Below are 22919 nucleotides of genomic sequence, written 5' to 3'. Positions count from 1 at the left end.
TGAGGGGGCTCGTATCGTTACTGGTTCGTTTATATGAGAAAGAAATACTGCTGGCTGGTACAGATGAACATTATTTTTGTGAGGGGGCTGGCCAGCCCAGCTCCAGCCAGCCAGCCCAGCGAACACGGGGCTTGTCTTTCGGGGATCTGCCCTGTAAAATTGTCTCACCGACCATGTTATTTCAGCGAACTAATAATATTTTTCACCCCGCTGTGGTCCATCGTAGGTGAAGTACTCATACTAGTATGTGGCGCAGTCCCGTCTTTTCTCCACTGCAAATCACAGTCCTTGTCTTTCGGGACCTGGTCCTGTAAGCCCGTGTTTAGTTGGCCGAATTTTGAAATTTGGGCTACTGTAGCACTTTTGTTTTATTTGGTAATTAGTGTTCAATCATGGACCAATTAGGCTCAAAACGTTCGTCTCGCGATTTCCAACAAAACTGTGTAATTAGTTTTTTTCGTCTACATTTAATGCTCCATGCATGTATCGCAAGATTCGATATGATGGCTACTATAACACTTTTTGAGAATTTGGGTTTGAAATTAAACACGGGCTAAAATTGTCTCACCGGCCGTGCTATTTCAACCATCATAGCTGAAGTACTCGTACTAAGTATGTGTGCAGTCCCGTCTTTTCTCCACTGCAAATCACAGTCCTTGTCTTTCGGGGATCTGGCCCTATAAAATTGTCTCACCGGCCATGCTATTACAGCGAACGAATAATATTTTTCACTCGCAATAAATTAATAAATAGTATTTTCAGGCATAACTTTTCAGCAAAACGAACAAGAGAGCAATGGCCAGTTCGCTTGAGTAAAAATACCCAATGGGTAAAAATATATGTACATTTCATAGCTACGAACAAGAGAGCAAAACGAACAAGAGAGCAATAGCTACGTGAACACGGTAGATTTTACTGTACCTGTACCCCGCGTGGGTAAAAATACCCAATGGGTAACACACACCCAAATGCATAGCCACTACAGACAATTTGACAATAAACATGAATATATCGTATTATTAAAATTATGTATCATTGAATATCTATGAATAGAAATCAAACAATAACAACACAGACTTCACCAATTAATGGTCTAATAGTCGTAAGTCCATTAGATATATGTACATTTCATAGTAACTAATGAAGACATATATGCAGCTGAAAATGAGTATAGATTACACAAGGGTACACACATATGTGGGTAGTATGTACCGATACCCAATGGGTACTATTTTTTATCCCTTAGCAATTTAGCATGCCCCACGGGAGTAGTTAGGTTTTGGGTATGGAAAGTTTTTCTCTCTCTTGAATATAAGGTATCTTAAGCAATATTTTTAGATCAAATAAGGAGTCTGACATAATACTAATTTGTTGCTCACTAATTAGTTATTAGTTTGGTTGTCAACTTGCTTATTTTTCTCCAAGTAATTTTAAAAAGCATGCATGCTTGTTATTGTTTTTAGATACCAATTATAGGAATTATTTTGCGCAAGACAATGTTTAAAAGGTATGCACGGATACATGTACGAATGAGGTTAAAAAGAAATAGTTATAGATTCGTCGAATATTCTAGAATACCTTATAATTCGAGATAAATTTTAATCCCAGGATAATTTATATTTTATAGGAGGGAAGGGAGTATTTAGGGAATGAAGTGTGTTAGGACGTAAGCCTTGTAATGTCGAACAAAATCACATGCCTTGCAATATGGACGAAGTATTTTTTTTTTTTAAAAGAGAAAACTGAGACGGACGAATTAGGAGAGGTTGATCGAGCGGCAGCGAAAGAGTTCAAAATTTATAGCTCAGCCTTACAAACCAGGCCCAGTAATGTAACAGGACGGTCCAGCGAGGCCTTTATAAGCCCAACATATCACTAGGCTTTCTACTAGCCCGGCCTAGCCCGCTTCAACTCTCTGGGTCCACCTCCTCCCTGCTAGTGCTGCCCCGTTTCGCCTCAAAGCATCTCTCACACGGTCTCGCACAGACACACCATCGTCCTCCTCTGCACTTCGGCAGCGCCCGCGCCACGCCAGGCAGGCGCCATCGCTGCCGCACGCGGCACGACCGCATCGCCAGCGGTCGCATCTCCGGCATCCCGCCGCCGGAGCACGTCATCCATCTCGAAGTAATTCGCGTCTTCTCTTGTTCGTCTTCGTCGTTGCCCTCTCAGCCGAACCGCGTGGACTGGAGATCCGTCCGGGCCTGCGGCCGTTTCCATTTTCTGGTAAGGCTCCTCATCTTGCTTCGATGGATGGTTATTTGAACTGTGTTGCGTGGGATCTCATCTCTGTGTGCGCAATCGAACCCGCGTCTCTCGTCCGTCCAGCCCATCGGTTATATAAAACTTAGATTTCTTTGCTTGGCGACACGCTAGTGGTCTAATCCATCCATCCATTGGTGTTAATTTGATGGCTCGATTTCGTTCTTGTTTTCCCGACGCGCAGGATCGATCTCTGTTGACTCCCTTATGACTGGGCGCAATTCGCTTTGCAGCTCGCGAAAAATTTGGGGGCATCGATTGAATCGGTGCCTTGCTTGCTAGGATTGATAAAGTGATTAGTGGATCGAGCGTAACATGCAATAGCTCTGTCATCGGGGATGATGATGCTTTGGTGGGGGGATGACTGGAAAATGCAGTCGTTCTTATTTTTCTTCCCTTTGCTGCCCTGATGAAAATGCAGCCATGATTAGTATAAAGTTTTTTCTTCTTAAACCTAGTAAAAAACCGTGTATATAAGTATATTTGCATTGGGAAATGATGGGATGCGGAAAGGCAAAAGCAATTGTTAGAAGGACCTCAGAGGTATCACAGATTTAGAAGCATTGTAGATGCTATACTGGATGACATCGTTGAACTCGCTTAACAGTTTTCCTTTTGTCCTTCCGTGCCTCTAATCCCAGACGGGGATGTTCGGCGCTGACGTCGACACCTGTTTTGTTGCGTCGCATGTGATATTTTGCTAGTTTTTTTTACAGTTTTTCATGGTGTTTAGGCTGTTGGGCAGATATGGTGACTTTTGTATCCGTCGCACACTCGCACTATTTTGCCCTGTTGGATAAATCTTTGCAAGTTTCCGGCTGTTTAGTTTAAATTTCAGAGAAGACATTTTTTCTTCCTAAAGTTTGACCACACCAGGCAGGCACCCACGGCCACCATCATCTTCTTTATTTGGCCACTTAACCAACATCTTTTTTTATATATATAATTCATTTTTTTTTTTTGCTGTGGAACAATTTTTGTTTACTTCTGCCCAGCGATACATAGTGCTTTTCGAAAAAAGCGATACATAGTGGAATTTTGGCACTGAACATTATCATCCCGTGTGCATTTGTTAAAAGTGTAGCTATTGCTACAGGACACACAACAAATGCACAATGAATGGCACCGCCCGCTAGCCATTTTTCACTGTAGCAGTGTCTTGTAGCAAAATTCTTAAAATAGCAGCTCCCATAGCAAAATGAAATTTTGTCCTGCTTACAACTATTTATGCACATGAAAATGTTTGTCAAAAAGATTGCACAGGGCAGGGGGGGGGGGGGGGATCTCAGTGCTAGCTATTGTTGTTTCACTCATGCTACAGTTATTATTTTGACACTATCAAAATCTAGTGCTAGAGTAAAAAAAACACTTGCAACTTTTATAACAATGTTGTAACCAGAATATATGTTGCATGCAGCAGTAGTTAACAGCAATTAAAAATATATGTAATCCACTCAGCATGATGCACTGAACGTTGTGCGTGATATCATTAATCGTTTGCTAAGGTTTACTAGATTCTAGTACCACGTACAAACCTTACCTAAAAGAAAGTACTCAAACAAAGTTTTTTTTTTTGGAGAAACAAACAGTAGCATTCTACAGGCCCAAAACTTCCCGGTTTTCTTTTGCCAGCCCAACCCGGCCCGTAATGCGGTTGGGGTCCACCTCCACCCGGCTGCCCCCGTCTGGTTTGGTTTGTCTCAAAGCATCCCTCAAACTCTCACAGACTCACCATCGCATCGACCTCCTCACCACTTCGGCAGCGCCCGCGCCAGCGCCACGCCAGGCGCCAGTGCCGCCTCCGTCTACTTCACCAGCGGCCGCGTCTCCGGTATCCTGACGCCGAGCACGCTGGCCGCTTCCAAGTATAATCCTTTATCTGCATCTTCGTCGTCGTCGTGCCTCTGTATCGTAGTGGCGTGGACTGGAGATCCGTCCGGACGCGCGACTGATTCCATTTGCTGGTAAAGTACCATAGCTTGCTTAGATGTATTGTTCTAAGAATTGTCTTGTCCGGGATCTCATCTTTGCTTTGAACAATCAAATCCGCATCTTTCCTTAGTTCTCTCCGTCGGTTAGCATCGGATTTGCTTGTTTCGTGAGACGCTAATAATCCAATCCATCCCTTGATGGTTCGGTTAGGCTCTTATTCGTCAGCTTGCGAGATCGATCTCACTTGACCCCGTACAACTTGGTCCCGAAGCGCGGGTGCAGTTCAGTTTCCAACTCGAAAAAGATTTGGGGATTAATTGAATACCATGTCCAACGTTTAAGTTTTCTCCTGGCTGGTGTGAGATTGATAAAGAGCAATTGTTCGTTAGCTTTTTTATACTGATCGGTGGATCAAGCCTAGTCAGCAATTGCTTTCACTGCTAATGCAAATTGTTGGTGGGGGGTGACTGCAACATGCTGCCATTTTAGTTTTTATTTAGAGTGGTAGAAGGTTTTCCTCCACCGGCATAGTATACTTTTTAGATTTAGAAGTTGGAAATGTAGGAATGCAGGAACCATGTATGCTTTCCATGACATCTAAACTTGCTGTGTTTAAATCTCATTTTGGTGTATGCTTTATTTATGGCATAAAACAGCACTGCAAATTTGGAAGTTCTTGTTCATTTGAAATAAAGGTTAGGCCCGCATGTTATTGTGCAATCAATGGTATATCCAGGCTGCGATGTGATGGATTAGCCATTAATTTGAAGTGCCACGTGTTATTCCACACTTGTCATTTTACCTATATTGTTGAGTACATTGATGCACAAGTTGTCCATTGGAATTTTGGTCCTGCTAATGCTAATTCTGTGCTCCCACTGGCCCTTAGCCCTTATAGTATGACTAAGTTGACTACCCCTCCCCCCGCCATATTTTTCACACTTCATGTATTGCGGACTTGTCTTTGGGTTATATTTTTCCTGTTCTGATGATATGCACGTAAGTCTGGTCGCTAACTGATGGTTAATACGATTTTGAACCTGTACCTTTTTTCACAGATGGATTCTCTTGAAATCAAGAAAGAAGAAGATTATCAGGTAGATATCTTCATTCTGCATATTTATGTTCTACCGATCATCTTTGCATTAGCCATCATGGATCCTAATCCTGTACTCCCATTGCTTCCGTACAGATGGAACCCATTGAAATCAAGGATGATGAAGAGCATCCGATAGAGATGCTTGTCGATCAGCCTCGTTTTCTAGAGCCTTTATGTCCAGAGGAGGTCAACGAAGACACACGGGTCTACCCTCGTGTAGGGGATGAGTACCAGGTGGAAGTTCCAGATCTACTAACTGTAGAGGAACGGATGAAACTAAGGTCATCAACAGTTTATGACAGCATGGCGTTTGGCTTTGAGTACCCTGTGGGAGTAGGATTAGCTATTCCAGTCACATGGACCCAAAATAGAAGCAGTCATATAAAAGAAGAGCGGAGGGGATTTTCAGTACACAGTTCATCTCCTTCACAAGATGAAGGTTCCAAACACAACTGTGGAAATGTTCCGGAAAATTTGTATCAGCATGATGTTTCTTCAGAGTGTCTAAACTGTAAAGTTGAATCTGCTGAACAAGTTGAGAATTTATCAGGATCTGCTAGACAAGACATGCACTGCTTACAGAAAAGGAAGCTTTTAGGTTGTTCTTGTGTAAATAGGAAACTCAATAATTCTTTTCCATTGCCTGGGATGCCAAGATACTCCTGGACTGATGAAGAGGCACAGACTTTTCTTCTTGGTCTTTACATTTTTGGGAAAAATCTTGTCCAGGTGACAAAATTTACTGAAACTAAGACGTTGGGAGAAGTTTTGTCATACTACTATGGAGAATTTTTCAGGTCTGATGCATACAGACGATGGGCTGCATGTAAAAAAGCAAGAAGTAGGAGGTGTATTCTTGGGCTGCGTATATTTTCTGGTCCAAGGCAGCAGGAATTGTTGTCCCGTTTGCTTGCTGGTATAGCTAGGGAAGTTGAAGCTCCTTTGATGAAGGTGTGTTGACTTTTCTTTTCCTCTACTTTTTCCTACTGAATCAAACCATTGAAAATCGATGCGTAGGATCAGTTCGATAACTACAGGCCTATACATATTCTAATATCTTTATTTTTTTTAATGATGCTTAGGCATGAAGGGCGGGCCTGGTGCAAGCGGTAGAGTCTTACCGCCTGTGACCGGAAGGTTCCGGGTTCGAGTCGCGGTTTCCTCGCATTGCACAGGCGAGGGTAAGGCTTGCCACTGACACCCTTTCCCAGACCCCGCACAGAGCGAGAGCTCTCTGCACTGGGTACGCCATTTTTTTATGCTTAGGCATCATTAAAGCCTAAGCATCATTAAAAAAAATAAAGATAACTCCGCCTATGGTGGGGCGCCTTTGGTGTCCCAGCATAGCAGGTCCCAAGTCCTGGTAAAGGAGGAGGGTTGTGTTAGGTGCGGCGAGCCAATGTAAAAACTTAGCCACTTTAATGAAGCTGAAACCCAAAAGAATCCCGTTGGGGCGTAACCCTCTTAGCGACGCGCCATGTCGAAACACGGGTATGGTGTTAAATGAGCAAGGGCCGGGTCGTCACCCACGTGACGCGCCGTGTCGCGATCTGGACACGGTGTCAAGTGAGCAAGGATCGGGTCGTCGCATCCTTAGTGGCGCGTCACATCGGCGTCCGAGTGTTGTACAAAATGAGCAAGGGTCTTCACACCTACCTCGTTGGGTGCGAAAGATATGGAAACTAGTCGAGTCTACTAGGAACCGTTTAGGTAGCTGGAATGTAGGGTCCCTTACAGGTAAGTTAAGAGAGTTAGTGGACACAACGGTTAGGAGGCGTGTAAATATCTTATGCGTCCAAGAGACTAAATGGAAGGGGCAGAAGGCGAAGGAGGTGGACAATACCGGCTTCAAGCTCTGGTACACAGGGACAACTTCAAATAAAAATGGAGTAGGAGTTTTGATTGATAAGAGCCTCAAGGATGGTGTGGTGGAGGTGAGAAGGCAAGGGGATAAGATCATCTTAGTTAAACTTGTCATTAGTGATATGGTCTTAAATGTAATTAGTGCGTATGCCTCTCAAGTAGGCCATGATGAGAGTGCTAAGCGGCTTTTGTGGGAAGACTTAGATCGCTTGGTTAGAGCTATCCCTAGTAGCGAGAAGCTCTTTATAGGAGGTGATCTTAATGACCATGTAGGTACATCAAGTGCAGGTTTCGAGGCGGATCAAGGGGGTTTCGGATATGGTAGTAGGAACCAGGAGGGAGAGGAAGTCTTAGTGTTGGTGCAAAAAGTGACCAACACGTAAATATTTGTAGATTTGCTGTACGTTGTGATCGGAGGTGGCCTAGCACTCAATGACACATGGTTTATACTGGTTCAGGCAACGTGTCCTACGTCCAGTTTGAGTCGGTCGGTGACTTTATTCCTGAGCCCAGGTGCTCGAAGTTTACTGTGGGGTTACAAACGGAAGGAAGAAAGATGGGGTGTACAAGAGGTCCGGTCGGACTCTGGTCTGAAGGGCCGAGAGTGACGGGAGCTTCGCTATGTGCTAAGTGTTTGAGTGTGTGCTCTGTATAGCTTTAGAGTGTCTAAAGCTACAGAGGGTGGATCAATGTAAGTGAACTAAGGGATCTATCTGTTAGCAGAGAGTGTATCCCCTTTTAAAGATGAAGGGGATGGCCTTACAAGTGAGAGAGAGAGTACGTATGCTAAGTCTTGTTGCCCACGCCGTCGGGTAGAAGATGATCGTAGGCGCCCATAACACTGTTAATGTCAGATGTATGTGGAAAGTTACGCCGTCTTTTTCGGGTATGGCAGACGTCAGTGTCTGTCATACTGTTGATGCCCAGAGGCATGCAAGGGGTTTTTTCGTGTTTGTCTGGTATGGGAGTTTGTGGACGCCCACAACACTGTAGGGCAAATGTCGGCGTCCACAACACTGCTTGGGTTCTAACATGCCTGAAAGGTTTGCAGGGCACTCTTCTGATGTGTCCTGTTGGTACTGTCCTGTAGGTGTGCAGGGTACGGTCCTCAGTATTGCTGATGACTTTGAGCGTCCTGCTTTACTTGCTCTGCCCGTTTCCTGGTCCTCACCGAGTGGGCGTCCCCGGTCGGTTGGTCCCAGTCGGCTCCGACTGTGCCAGTCGAAGAAGAGCTATAAGCAGAGGTTCGGTGTATCCTCAGTCGGAAGCGGTGTTTGACTAGGCCTTCTGGTCGGAGAGGCGGGTCGGAGTCGGAAGCGAGCGTTGTTCCTCCTTAGCGAGGCCTTTCAGTCAAAGATTGGATCACCTTTCTGACCTGTTTTTAGGTATTTGGGCTGACCCAGGAGTTTATGCGTTGTTCGCAACGTCGTCTGCTGGGCCGAGCCTTTACTGGAAAGCCGGTCCATGAGGGACCCCAGGTTTATAAACCCAACAGGAGGCCCCGAGCCCTCGGGCGATTCGGGTAGAATCGTCTGGGGGATTTTTATCTTTATGGCGGGTGCGCGCGAGCGCACCCGCGGGTGTAGCCCCCGAGCCCCCTGACGATTCGGGTAGAATCTTCTAGGGTTTTTTTTTATGTTGCCAGCGGGGGAAGCTTTGTTTTGTCAGCGGGTGTAGCCCCCGAGCCCCCGGGCGATTCGGACAGAATCGCCTGGGGGGTTTCGTCAGCCGACAGTTTTTAGGGATCGGGCGAGACGGAGTCGTGGATCCTGGCGTCGGGCGCAGCCGAGGCGTTTTAGGGATCAGGCGAGACGGAGTTCGCTGATCCTGGTGTCGGGCGCAGCCGAGGCGCTTTAGGGATCGGGCGAGACGGAGTTCGCGGATCCTGGCGTCGGGCGTAGCCGAGGCGTTTAGGGATCGGGCGAGACGGAATCGCGGATCCTGGTGTCGGGCGTAGCCAAGGCGTTTTAGGGATCGGGCGAGACGGAGTCGCGGATCCTGACGTCGGGCGCAACTGAGGCGTTGGGCGTCTTGAGCCCCTGAGCCCCGTTGGGCTTTGGTACGGGTCGGTTGAGTTTTGTGCGTTACCCCGTCCGCGGTTTCTCACAACCGTAGGGGCTGAGCTAACGTCGCTTGCCTCGATGGCTCGAGTGACGCGCTCGGTGAGCTCGCTAATGGGCACGTTCGAGTGAAGTCCGGGTCCGTCGTTCGTGACGGGGTCGTCATAGCCCTCATGTGGCACTCCACTGCTCCTTAACCTGTAACCCGGCAAATGCCTGGGTCGTTCCGGAGACAGACCCGGGTGGCCCGCTGGTCCCTCCTCGATGGAGATTCTGTGGGTTTGACGGGAGGTTAGGATCGAACGAGAAAATTGAGATGACCTTGTCTTCTTCGAGGCCGACTAGGCGAGGGCCACTCGGGGCTCATCTACGTTTTCTCCCCTGGCTCTGTTTGACGCGAGGCGGCCTCGAGCCCTTCGTGGTCCGGCCTTCGAACCCCGGTCGGTTGTTGCTCATGTTTGAATGAGGCAACTGCCGCTTCGTGATACAACACGGAGCGTTGTGATGCATTTAACTGCATATGCAATGCCTCGAATGTATGGAATGAATGAATGCGTGTATAGATGAACGAATGATTATATAAAGAAATAGTGGGGGTTGGTAATGTTACCTTGATGACTCGAGTGACGGGGTTTGAGGAGCTCCAATCGAAAATATCTGACCGGGATCCGTGCTCGTCGTTTGTGACGGAGTCGGCATGACCCATATGGGGCGTCCCTCTGCTCCTTACCTGTCTCTCGGCGTTTCGCCTGAGCCATTCGATTGACTCAAGAAGCCCGATGGTCTCTCCTGGGCGGAGATCCTGTAGTTGGGCCTTTCCAAGTCCCGCCTGGGAAGGCGGAGGGCTGCCTGCGCGTGGTGGCGCTTTGTTTCTTGCGTCCGGCGTGCGGTAGTGGTGGGCCATACCCAGGCCACGTCCCGTCTGACCAGGCGCTGTTCCGTCGGGCAGGGTGCGTCCCATCGGTCAGGGTGCGTCCCGTCGTTTACCATTCGCATTGAATGGGGGAAGGGAGAGAGTTTCTCGCATTTAATCCTTTCGCCTTTCCTCAACTGCTCCGCTTCTTCTTTAAATAGAGGAAGGGAGAGGGAAAGGAGAACTCACAGACCCGTTCGTGATTTTTCGGAGCGCAATGTCGAGTTTGAGGTCATCCAGCGTAGATGAGGTGGTGCTAGCCGCCTTCACCGAGAAGGTGCTGCTTCCGCCCAAGGAGGTGGTGCTGGCCGCCTTCGCCAAGAAGGGGCTGCTGTCGAAGGAGGTGGCGCACTGGAGGGTACTGCACGTCGCCGGCTTCGTCACCGTCTGCTAGGCTTTCGTTGGGATGGAGCCGCACGTGGACTCCTTCCGGCGAGTCTTCTCCGGGCGAACCTTGTCGAAGAGGAAGACGCTCGGGACTGTGCCGGTGGGAGGTTTCGCCCTTGCAGCTGCTCAGGTTGGCCAGTTCATAAAGTTTGATGAGATATCCTCCAGCCACGGCGGCCATACCTCGGCGGGCAGCGTCCCTACCCAGGAACTGCCTTGACTGCATGAGAAGGTCAGGAGCTCCATGCTCTTTTGCTGAGCATCTATGGGTGCGACGTCCTTGAGGTGCCCGTTGCGCTCGCCGAAGTCGAGGGAGCGGAACTGGGCGGGGCCCTTGAGGTCTCCGTTGCGCTCGCCGAAGTCGAGGGAGCGGAATCGGGCCGGGCCCTTGCGGTGGTGGTTATGTTCGGCGGCATGTGCCGAGGCCTCACCTTTGGCATCAGCCGATGCCGCTGAGTGGCCACAGTAGCATTTGGAGTAGAAGTAGTCAGCAAATGTAATTGTTAAGTTCGTTGGGGAGCCCCTGTGTAAAGCACTCCTGCCCGTTCGTTCCGTAGGTTGCAGCTTTAAGAATCTGGGCATGGCCCGCGAGGCTCGGCTACTCGTAACCGTAGGTCGTGGCGGGGTGCGCTCGGTTGGGAGTAAAAACGAAGTCACGTAGGGTAATCAAAGGAATGGAATGCCCTTTCATTCGGGCAAAAAGGTTTTACCATGTGATAGTGAAAAAGAGAGGTAGTATTTAGTTTTTTACCCTCATGGAGCCCTCGAGCGACCTGGGCTGAAAGTGTTCAGGCTGGAGTGCTTTACAGGAGAAAGTGTTGAATAAAAGCGGTAAGACCGAATTTAGGAGAAAAATGACGTAGCTGTTTAATGTTTCAAGTGTTGGTGAGAACATTTCCGTTGTCGTCCTTCAGTCGGTAAGCGCCCGGTCGGATCACCTCAGTCACCGTATAGGGACCTTTTCATGGTGGAGAGAGTTTGTGTTTCTCCTTCGTTGATTGGGTTCTCCAGAGTACGTGATCACCGACTTCGAGGATCGTCCTCCTGATCTTCCTTTCGTGGTACCTGCAGAGAGTTTGCTGGTAACGAGCGGAGCGGATGACGGTCGTCTCGCGGGCCTCCTCGAGCAGGTCGACTGCGTCTTGTTGAGCCTCTACGGCTCGGTCGTGGTCGAAAGCCTTCACTCTTGGGGCGCTGTGGTCGAGGTCGGAGGGCAGCACTGCTTCAGCTCCGTATGCCAAGAGGAAGGGTGTGAACCCTATGGATCGGTTCGGGGTCGTTCTTAGGCTCCAGAGGATCGCTGGGACCTCTGCAACCCATCGCCTAGCGTACTTATTGAGTCGGTCGAAGATACGTGGCTTAAGTCCTTGGAGGACCTTGCCATTGGCACGCTCGACCTGATCGTTAGTACGTGGATGTTCGACCGAGACCTAGTCGATCCTGATGCTGTATCCATCACTAAAGTCTAGGAACTTCTTCCCGGTGAAGTTAGTCCCGTAGTCAGTGATGATATAGTTACGAACGCCGAACCGATAGATGATGTCGAGGAAGAATTTGACCGTCTCTTCCGAGCGGATGTTGGTGATGGGCTTGGCCTCTATCGACTTGGTGAACTTGTCGACCGCTACGAGCAGGTGAGTGAAGCCAGCCGAGCCTTTTTTTGAGGGGTCCTACCATGTCGAGGCCCCAGACCGCGAACGGCCAAGTGATGGGGATGGTTTGAAGCTCCTGTGCCGGCAAATGAGTTTGCTGAGCGTAGAATTGGCACCCCTCATACCTGCGGATGACCTCCTCTGCATCTCGTAGTGCGGTGGGCCAGTAAAAACCTTGGCGAAAGGCTTTTTCCGACCAGCGACCTCGGGGCCACGTGATGTCCGCAGATCCCGGCATGGACCTCGAGGAGCTGTTTCCCCTGGTTGGTAGGGATGCACTTCATGAGCACCCCCAATGGACTCCGTTTGTAGAGTTCGTCACCGAGCACGACGAAGGTCTTGGCGCGTCGAGCGATCCGTCGGGCTTCAGTCATTTCGAGTGGGAGAACCTCCTCGAGGAGGTAGGCGAGTAGCGGCGCTCGCCAGTCGGTTTGATCGAGTGTCAACACGGCGACGTCGGCGGGTGACGTCGTCATGGAGGCACTGGGGTCGGAGCCCTCAAACGCCGGCTTGGCGTCGTTGTCGGAGCCCCCGGGCGCCGGGTTGGCGTTGGGGTGTGTCTGGCTCGGACCTTTCAGGATACGGGCGGACGGCTCGTGGAGATCGTTGATGAAGATCCCGCTCGGAGACGGGTCCCTCTCGACGGCCAATTTTGAGAGAAAATCGGCGGCATCGTTGTCCTTTCGGGGGACATGATGCAGCTCGATCCCCTGGAATTTGTCCTCGAGCTTGCGCACCTCCTGGCAGTATGCTGCCATGAGGGGGGTTTTGTAGGAGGACTCCTTCATGACTTGGTCAACGGCCAACTCCGAGTCGTCGTGGACGTAGAGTCGCGTAGCGCCGAGCTCGATGGCGATGCGCAGCCCGTTGATGAGGGCCTCGTATTCCGCGGCGTTGTTTAAGGCCGAGAAATGGAGGCGGATGGCGTAGTGGAGCCTGCTCCCGTCCGGGGAGATTAGAACCACTCCAGCCCCCGAGCCGAGCGCCATTACGGACCCGTCGAAGTACATTATCCAGTACTCGTGGGTGACGTCCGGGGTCGGTAGCTGGACCTACGTCCATTCGGCGACAAAATCCGCGAGAGGCTGAGATTTAATAGCGGTACGGGGGATATACCTGATGTCGTGGCCTATGAGTTCGAGTGTCCACTTGGAGATCCGTTCCGCGGCGTCGCGGTTGCGGATGATGTCCCCGAGCGGGTATGAAGTGACGACTGGGACTTCGTGTTCGGTGAGTAGTGCAGGAGCTTCCGGGTCGCCATCAGCACGGCGTATAGGAATTTCTACACCTGGGGGTACCGGACCTTGGGGTCGGTGAGTACCTCCCTGACGAAGTATACGGGTCGCTGGACCTTAAGGTGGTGTCCCGGCTCCTCCCTTTCGACGACCAGGACGGCGCTCACCACATGGTTGCTTGCTGCGACGTAGAGGAGGGGTTCTCCCCGTTCGGGAGTGACGAGGATTGGGGCGGACGTCAGTGACGCTTTGAGGCTCTCTAGAGCCTGCTGAGCTTCCTCAGTCCAGACGAAGGCGTTTTTCTTTTTGAGGAGTTTGGAGAGTGGCATCCCGTGTTCGTCGAGCCGGGAGATGAATTGGCTCAGGGCAGCCAGACAGCCGGTGAGCCTTTGTACGCCATTGACGTTGTGTATAGGGCCCATGTTGGAGATGGCCGTGATCTTGTCGGGGTTGGCCTCGATGCCGCATCCAAGCAGCTTTCCCTTCGGAACCCCGAAAACACATTTCTCGGGATTCAATCTGACGTTTAACCTTCGGAGGTTCGCGAACGTAGTAGCCAAGTTTGCGATCAGGTCGCAAGCTTGAGCCGTTTTGACCACTATGTCATCAACATATACGGCGATTGTTGGTTTCGGCCGCTCGGTTTGATCAGGCTGATCGAGCGGGTCGATTTGGTCGGCGAAGCATTGCTGCATGCACCTTTGGTAGGTGGCGCCAGCGTTCTTCAGACCGAAAGGGATGGTTACGTAATAGTACGAACCATACGAGGTGATGAACGAGGTTGCGAGTTGATCAGACTCTTTCATCGTAATCTGGTGATAGCCTGAGTAGGCATCCAGGAAGGAGAGGATCTCGTATCCCGAGGTGGAGTCGACTATCTGGTCTATGCGTGGCAAAAGAAAGTGATCCTTTGGACACGCTTTGTTGAGGCCAGTATAATCAACGCACATTCTTCATTTTCCAGTCTTCTTTTTAACAAGAACAGTATTGGCAAGCCAGTCGGAGTGGAATACCTCTCTTATAAATCCGGTTACCAGGAGTTTGGCGATCTCTTCGCCTATGGCCCTGCGCCTCTCGTCGTCGAAGCGACGCAGGCACTGCTTGGCGGGCTTCGAGCCCGGGATGAGGCGCAGCGCGTGCTCGGCGATCTCCCGCGGTATGTCCGGCATGTCAGAAGGCTTCCATGCGAAGACATCGCGATTGGCGCGCAGGAAGTCGTCGAGCTCGCATTCCTATTTGGCCGGGAGCTAGGTCCCGATCCGCACCGTCTTGGTAGGGTTAGTGGGGTCGATTCCCACCGCCTTGGTTTCCTCGAGTGGACGGAAGGCTGTCGAGGAGGTTGGTTTGTTGCAGTCCGGGACTGCTAGGGTCGACGACTCCCCGAGCCACGGGAGCTCGGATGAGTTGATGACGGCGGTGGTGAGCTCGAAATGATCGCGGTCGCACGTGAAGGCGTGCGAGACGGCGCTGCCCACGGTGATGACGTCGTTCGGTCCCGGCATCTTCAGCTTGAGGTAGGTGTAGTTAGGGATCGCCATGAATTTGGCGTAGCATGGCCGCCTCAAGATGACGTGGTAGGACCCTGGGAAGTCCACTTCGAAGGTGAGGACCTCCGAGCGGAAGTTGACCCTGGGAAGTCCACCTGTGCTCCCGGGATCACGCCGTGGAAGGGAGAGCCCGCGGGGCGGAGTTTCGACCCGGGGATGCGCATGGCGTCGAGGTTGTCGATGTAGAGGATGTTGAGACCGCTGCCTCCGTCCATCAGCACCTAGGTGAGGCGCTTCTTGCGGACGATGGGGTCGACGACGAGCGGGTAGCGTACTGGTCTCACGACATGGGAGGGATGGTCCCTCTGATCGAAGGTGATCGGAGATTCCGACCAGCTAAGGAAGGAGGGGACAGCCGTCTCAGCGGCGCATGCCTCTCTGTAGCGTACCTTGTGCTGGCGCTTGAAGCAGATGGCGTCGGATCCCTCGAAGATCATGATGCATTCCTCGGGGTCGGGGAAGTTGTCCCCGTCCTTGCCCGCCGCGTCTCCTTTCTTGGTTGACGCCTCTTTGTCGTCTCCTTTCGGCCCACCGGCCTGTCGTAGGAAACGTTTGAGCTCGCAGTCCTTGTAGAGGTGTTTGACGGCGTAGGCGTGGTTGGTGCACGGGCTATCCATGAGCATATTGAAGTGGTCAGGCAGGCTGATGAGGCTGCGAGCGTCTTGGTTCGGACCGAGGCGTTCGCGTACCGGCGGTCGGTGAGCAGGCGCCAGGTCGGACCGCGGCGCAGCTACGGCCTCCTGTGCCGTGCTTGGCGGCTATAGCGGTGAGCGGATGGAGCGATCTGTCTGGTGCGTCCCCGTCCCCCTGGTGGGGAGAGAGGCCGCGAGTCGGAGTCGCAATGCGGAGCTCTTCGCCTGTTGAATGGCGGCGGCTTCCACTAGCACCCGGAGGTTCCGGTGGACCGTCCGCTCCTGGGGGTCGACGGGCTCGGGAACGCCGCGCAGAAGCATTGCTGCAGCGGCGATGTTCTGGCTAGCCCGAGCGAACTGTGGGGGATCGTTCCCCCCGTCCATGATGTCGCGCTGGATCTGGCGAGCGCGCCCCCGGGCGCCGCTCGTCGGGTTACGCGCATGGGATGCATCATGATGCACCGAACGTGCGGGCGCGGGTGGCGGCTGGTTTTGCCGCCTTTGTCGTAGCTCCTCGCCTTGCGCTTGGGTACATGTGAGGGCATCCGCGCGAGGGTCCGGAGGGTTGAGTCTGCAGGGACTCCGTTACCACCGGCGGTTGTCCCGGAGCGTCCGCCATAGCGTACTCCCAGGACGGACGGTGGCTAGGTGTCACGTCGCCGATGCTGGAGTCATCGCTCTCAACATCGTCATCCATGAGGTCGTGGAAACAGGTGGGAGCGTGGCTCGCCATCCCCACGAATTCGGATGTGAGAGGGGGCGGCGTCAGCATCCTTTGGTGCCCCCGGGCACATGCGTCCGCGGGGGACGCGAGGCCGTAGGGGAACCGGTCGCATGGCGATCGCGGCAGGGACAACGGGGTCTCTCCGGAGAATCAGGCGAAAGATAGTAAATAGCGAGTAAATAACAACTATGTACATTACTCACAGCGGGGTTTGAGCAGAGAGTTTGCTCGAAATGAAGCGCATGCGCCTCATCGTTGAAGTCGTTGTGTGTCCTGGAGCCGGTGGAGGGTGCCCCTCCGACGGGCGCCGGGACAAGTTCCTCCTCGCGGAGGTGTAGTACGCCGAGCCGGTCGGCGACGAAGTCCAGGCTTCCGAAGAGGAAGGCCTGGGACGGCTCGAAGACAGGGTGAAACCCACATCCCAACAAGTGGGAATGTGGGAAACTCCAGCGAGCCGAAGCGAGTCGTATCGCTTGAGCCCGCCATGGTGAAGGTGGCGGAAAAGTGGGCCATCCGATGACCAAAAGTGTGAATGTACAACGTCTTCCCCACGGACGGCGTCAACTGTCGGTGTAGAAAGTGACCAATACAAATATTTGTAGTTTTGCTTTACGTTGTGATCGGAGGTGGCCTATCACTCAATGACACAGGGTTTATACTGGTTCAGACAATATGTCCTACGTCCAGTTTGAGTCGGTCGGTGACTTTATTCCTGAGTCCTAGGTGCTCGAAGTTTACTGTGGGGTTACAAACGGAAGGAAAAAAAGATGGGGGTACAAGAGGTCCGGTCGGACTCTGGTCTGAAGGGTCGAGAGTGACGAGAGTTCCGCTATGTGATAATTGTTCGAGCGTGTGCTCTGTGTAGCTTTAGAGTGTCTAAAGCTACAGAGGGTGAATTAATATAAGTGAAATGAGGGATCTATCTGTTGAGAGATGAACGTATCCCCTTTTATAGACGAAGGGGGTGGCCTTACAAGTGAGAGAGAGAGTACGTATGTAAGTCTTGTTACCCACGTCGTCGGGTACAAGATGATTGTAGGCGCCCATAACACTGTTAATGTCAGATGCATGTGGGAAGTTGTCTTCTTCGGGTATGGCAGACGTCGGTGCCTGCCATACTGTTGATGCCCAGAGGCATGCAAGGGGTTTTACCGTGTTTGTCTGGTATGGGAGTTTGCGGGCGCCCACAACACTGTAGGGCAAATGTCGGCGTCCACAACACTGCTTGGGTTCTGACATGCCTGGAAGGTTTGCAGGGCACTCTTCTGACATGTCCTGTTGGTTCTGTCCTGCAGGTGTACAGGGTACGGTCCTCGGTATTGCTGTTGACTTTGAGCGTCCTGCTTTACTTGCTCTGCCCGTTTTCTGGTCCTCACCGAGCGGGACGTCCCCTGGTCGGTTGGTCCCAGTCGGCTCCGACTGTGCCAGTCGGAGAAGAGCTGTAAGCAGAGGTTCAGTGTATCCCCAGTCGAAAGCGGTGTTTGGCCAGGCCTTTTAGTCGGAGAGGCGGGCCGGAGTCGGAAGCGAGCGTTGTTCCTCCTTAGCGTGGCCTTCCTGGTCGAAGATTGGATCGCCCTTCTGGTATGTTTTTAGGCATTTGGGTCGGCCCAGGAGTTTGTGCGTTGTTCGCAACGTCGTCTGCTGGGTCGAGCCTTTGCTTGGAAGCCGGTCCATGAGGGGCCCTGGGTTTATGAACCCGACACTTAGATTTCGCCATAGCTTTTGATCTGATGATAGCTAACACTTTCTTCTGTAAGAGACAATCCTATTTAGTGACCTTTAGTAGCGGCCAGTACTCTAGTCAAATCGACTTTGTCCTTATAAGAAGGAGGGATAAACGAACATGCGTGGACTGTAAGGTGATACCTGGAGAATGTGTGGTCGCTCAACACAAGCTGGTGGTGGCTGACTTTCACTTTCTGGTGCAAGCTCGTGGGAACAAACAAGGTAGGGTTGCTAGAACGAAGTGGTGGAAATTAGAAGGGGAGGCATCAAAGGTCTTTTAAAGAAAATGTCATTGAAGAGGGCTCTTGGAATGATGAAGGCAATGCAAACAACATGTGGGAGAAGATGGCAACATGCGTTCGGAAGGTTGCTTCAGAGGTGCTTAGAGTGACCAAAGGGAGTGGATGCGACTCGAAACACTTGGTGGTGGAATGAAGATGTGCAAAAGGCTATTAAGGAAAAGGAGTGCTATAAGTGCTTGTATCATGACAGGGATGCAAACAACATAGAAAAGTATAAGGTGGCAAAAAAGACTGCAAAACGAGCGGTGAGTGAGGCAAAGGGGCGGGTCTATGAGGATCTTTATCGACGTTTGAGTACGAAGGAAGGAGAGAAGGACATTTATAGGATGGCTAGGGCTCGCGATAGGAAGACAAGGGACTTCAACCAAGTCAAGTGCATAAAGGATGAGAGGGAGCAGCTCTTGGTGAAGGAGGATGAGATCAGACATAGATGGCAAGAGTATTTTGATAAATTGTCCAATGGTGAGAACGAGAACATCACTGTTTAGCTGGACGACTCGTTTGATGACACTAACAGACGCTTTGTGCAGGAGGATTCAAGAATCGGAGGTCAGAGAAGCCTTGAAAAGGATGAAAGGGGGTAAAGCGATGGGCCCTGATGGTATCCCAATCAAGGTGTAGAGATGTCTCGGGGATATAGCTATAGTATGGCTAACCAAGATGTTCAACAATATCTTTCGATCGAACAAGATGCCTGAGGAGTGGAGAAGAAGCATATTGGTACCAATCTACAAGAACAAGGGAGATATCCAAAGTTGTACTAATTATCGGGGAATTAAGTTGAGCCACACTATGAAGTTATGAGAAAGAGTCATCGATCAGCGTCTGCGAGGAACGATGCAGATATCAACAAACCAATTTAGTTTCTTGCCCGGAAGGTCAACCACATAAGCAATCTTTTTAATAAGAGAGGTTATGGAGCGGTTTAGAGATCAGAAGAAGGACCTCCACTTTGTTTTCATTGACTTGGAGAAGGCTTATGGCAAGATACCAAGAAATGTTATGTGGTGGTCTTTAGACAAACATAAAGTCCCATCAAAGTACGTGACCCTCATCAAGGATATGTACAATAATGTTGTGACTAGTGTTCGAACAAACGATGATAACACAGATTACTTCTCGATTAAAATTGGACTTCATCAAAGGTCAGCCATAAGCCCGTATCTTTTTGCCTTGGTAATGGATGAGGTTACCAGGAACATACAAGGGGATATCCCTTGGTGTATGTTGTTCGCTGATGATGTAGTGTTAGTGGACAAAAGCCAGACGTAAGGAAATAGAAAACTAGAGTTATGGCGGCAGACCCTTGAGTCTGAAGGTTTTATATTGAGCAGAACTAAAACCGAATACATGAGATGTGACTTTGGTAGAGTTGCACAGGAGGAGGGAAGTGTCTGAACCGTAACTTGGGGCTCTTGGTGGGTTTCAACTCTAGCCTACCCCAACTTGCTTGGGGCTGAAAGGCTATGTTGTTGTTGTTGTTGTTTTAATGATGCTTAGGGCAGCGCAGTTCATCAGCATTGCTGCTGTATTTGTTCCATTGTATAGCCTTTAAAACCATGCTTCTCTGCTTTTCAAAAAGACCTAGCATGAGTATGATTGTTCTTATTTATTTTGTAGAATGTAGTTTTTTTTCTACCTTTTCCTCTAAGAAGCCCCTGAATTTACATCTAGCAGCTCATTGCATCCATGTAATTCCATCAGCTCTCTCAAGTGACTGACCGCAATATATGGTCTTCTGCAGGTCTTTAAGATCTTCAATGAGGGAACATCTACTTTTGAGCAGTTTATTTTGACCTTAAGATCCACAGTTGGTGCTCAAGTTCTTGTAGATGCAATTGGAGTTGGCAAGGGAAAATATGACCTGACAGGATTTGCATTAGATCCTAGTAGAAATCATGGTATCTCAACACGCCCAGAAATCCCTGTTGGCAAGGCTTGCTCAGCACTTTCATCTGGAGATATCATAAAGTTTTTGACTGGTGATTTCAGACTGAGCAAGGCAAGATCGAATGATCTATTCTGGGAGGCTGTCTGGCCTCGCTTGCTTTCAAGGGGCTGGCACTCAGAGCAGCCTAAGGATTCTTCACTAATTGGAAAGCATGCTTTAGTCTTTCTGATTCCAGGTGTAAAGAAATTTTCTAGAAAGAAGCTTGTCAAAGGAAATCATTATTTTGATTCTGTTAGTGATGTCTTGAGCAAAGTTGCATCTGAACCAAGGCTGCTTGAATTTGGAGTTGAGCGTGGTAATGATGACAGTGGGATTAAGCATGAAAATGGATGGAGCCATGATTCTGAATCTGACAGAAACATACTTCCTAACAAGAAACCTTCATGCTATAGCCGTCCCACTGAGCCTGGGTGTTCTCCAGAGCTAATGAAATTTACTGTGGTGGATACCAGTCTTGTTCAAGGGGAAGAACCTTCTAAGGTGCGATCACTAAGAAACCTACCAACAGATTCCAGTCAAGGTTACATGTCTTCACCACATTCTGGAGGTTCTGGGAGTGACAGCTCAGAGGAACACTCAGATTCTGAGGACAGCTCTCAGCCTTATGAACATATAATTACTGATGATCGAAGGACAACTGATGCAAAGTATGCTAGTGAGGAGAGAAAAAGTAAGCCCCCAACAGCTGATAAGGTGGATTCTAGTGTAATTCAGAAGTCTGCTTCCTCAGGCACATTAGTGTCGATCAATGGTCATATTTCAACTGATCAAGGTTTCAGCACAATGAATAATGTATCCTCTTCAAACGCAACTATTCCTCCTGTTGATTTTCAAATGGTCCATGCTCCTACTACTTCCACTGAAATAAGCTTTCAGTTTGATCAAAGGCTTAATGCTGAGTCCCAAATTTTTTTAGCACCTTTTTCAAAAAGGAGGAGGTTAGTTTCATCCAAGACTGAAAGAACTGGTCGCAAGAATACAGCCACCAATGAAAACCATCACTGGAAGCAAGTTGACGAGCCAGTGCATCATGATGCATCTGGACAAAATGAAGCAAGTGGGCCCAAATCTTTTGTATGGGGTGCAACTCCAAGTTCATCAACTAACATTTCCTTTGAAGTGAATAACAAGAAACCGTACTGCAGACAGCTCGACAACGTGCTCCCTAACGCTGAAACAATGGTTTACAAGGAAACATGCCAAAATAGGCATGTCATTGATCTTAATATCCCACAAATGCCTTCTGATTTTGAGTCAACTGTGAGCTACATCGTCCCTCCATCTCACAAAAATGCAGAAACCATGGTCAGACCTCAGCGTACTTCAGGAGCTGAGGAGGTGACTGGCCGCCTTCCAGACATAGATGCCTCTAGTGATGTGCTCTATGATGAGCTTTCTTTCAACTCAAGAAGACATAGTAGCAGAAGCCGCCCACCAACAGCTCGAGCTCTGGAAGCTCTTGCCTGTGGCTTTCTTGGGACCAAACAGAAGGGCAGGGAGGCATGTTTCCCATCTTCAAGCAGGAGCAGCAGATCTGTTCGGCGACCACGAAGATCACTTGATGTTGCACTGCCATTTCTTTCTGAAGGCAAAGAATGTACTTCTCGTTTTCCCGATCCACCCATGGATGTCAACGGATGGCGGATGAATAATCCTCCATACCAAATGATTCACAGCAGCTCCTCTGATAAATCCACAGAAAAAGGTAGCCCTGACTTGTTTGGTGCAGACAAGTCTACTGATAAAGGAGTTCATGAATTGTTTGGCATACCTTAGATCACATGATAGTAAGGTCGATCATATCCTGCTATAGCTTTGGATTAGTCAACCTTTATTGAATGGATTGCTGCTGGTTAAGAGAGTGCAGTGATGGTATGGTCAGAATGCAGCCCGCAGTAAGCCATGGGTACTGCTTGTTCAAACTTTAGTTTGTTGTTGAGAAACAAATGGAAGAAGCTTATACAGCTGAGGTTTCTGTTTCATCTATAGTTTTGTGCATACCTATTTGCCTAAATATTTCAGTCTTGATACTTAACAAGAACAGATGACACCAACGAACTACAAAGATGTGATCGACGTTTCGTTTCACATCGGCGCTTCATCCTCCAGTGGCTTATCAAATTTTATGTGATAGAATCATGTGCTTCTTGTTCGGAAGCCTATGATGAGTCTTTTACCTTTTTCTTTGAGATTTTATGATTAAACTTTACTGAGAGTTATACTCTTGCTTTTTATTACATGTACTATGTGGGGGTAGCTGAACAAGTGTAATAGCGCACCGTATAAGAACTATACCTGAACTAAACTTGAGAGTTGAGACTGTATCTCTGTCGACAAGCCCAGAAGACCTAATGTTCTAAGCTTGTGAAAATGCATATGTTCTCTTCGTACTTGCGAAAAGTCTGTATACTCATGATCAGTTTTGAGGTTAAGAGTTTCTACTTGCTAGGTTAGATCATTATTTTCCCGTGATCTAAGTTTGGTGTATGCTACAAGATGCATCTTCTGGTGGGTATCTTTTGGGTTACCAGCTATTTCTTCGTTTGGCACCTAGAAACTACAGCTCCTTTGAAACACTGGACACATTTTTGGCATAATGCTTTCTTGTGATGATCATCAGTCTTCTGCATATTTT

The 22919-nt window shown here is 49.6% G+C and overlaps 1 pseudogene; it reads left to right on the top strand.

The window, feature by feature from the left end:
- Nucleotides 1-1987: 1987 nt before the first annotated feature.
- On the top strand, nt 1988-22677 carry LOC136550298 (uncharacterized; annotated as a pseudogene).
- Nucleotides 22678-22919: the final 242 nt, after the last annotated feature.

Source organism: Miscanthus floridulus, chromosome 4, assembly GCF_019320115.1.
Source record: "Miscanthus floridulus cultivar M001 chromosome 4, ASM1932011v1, whole genome shotgun sequence".
Taxonomy (NCBI): Eukaryota; Viridiplantae; Streptophyta; class Magnoliopsida; order Poales; family Poaceae; genus Miscanthus; species Miscanthus floridulus.
This window is presented reverse-complemented; position numbering and strand designations above follow the sequence as displayed.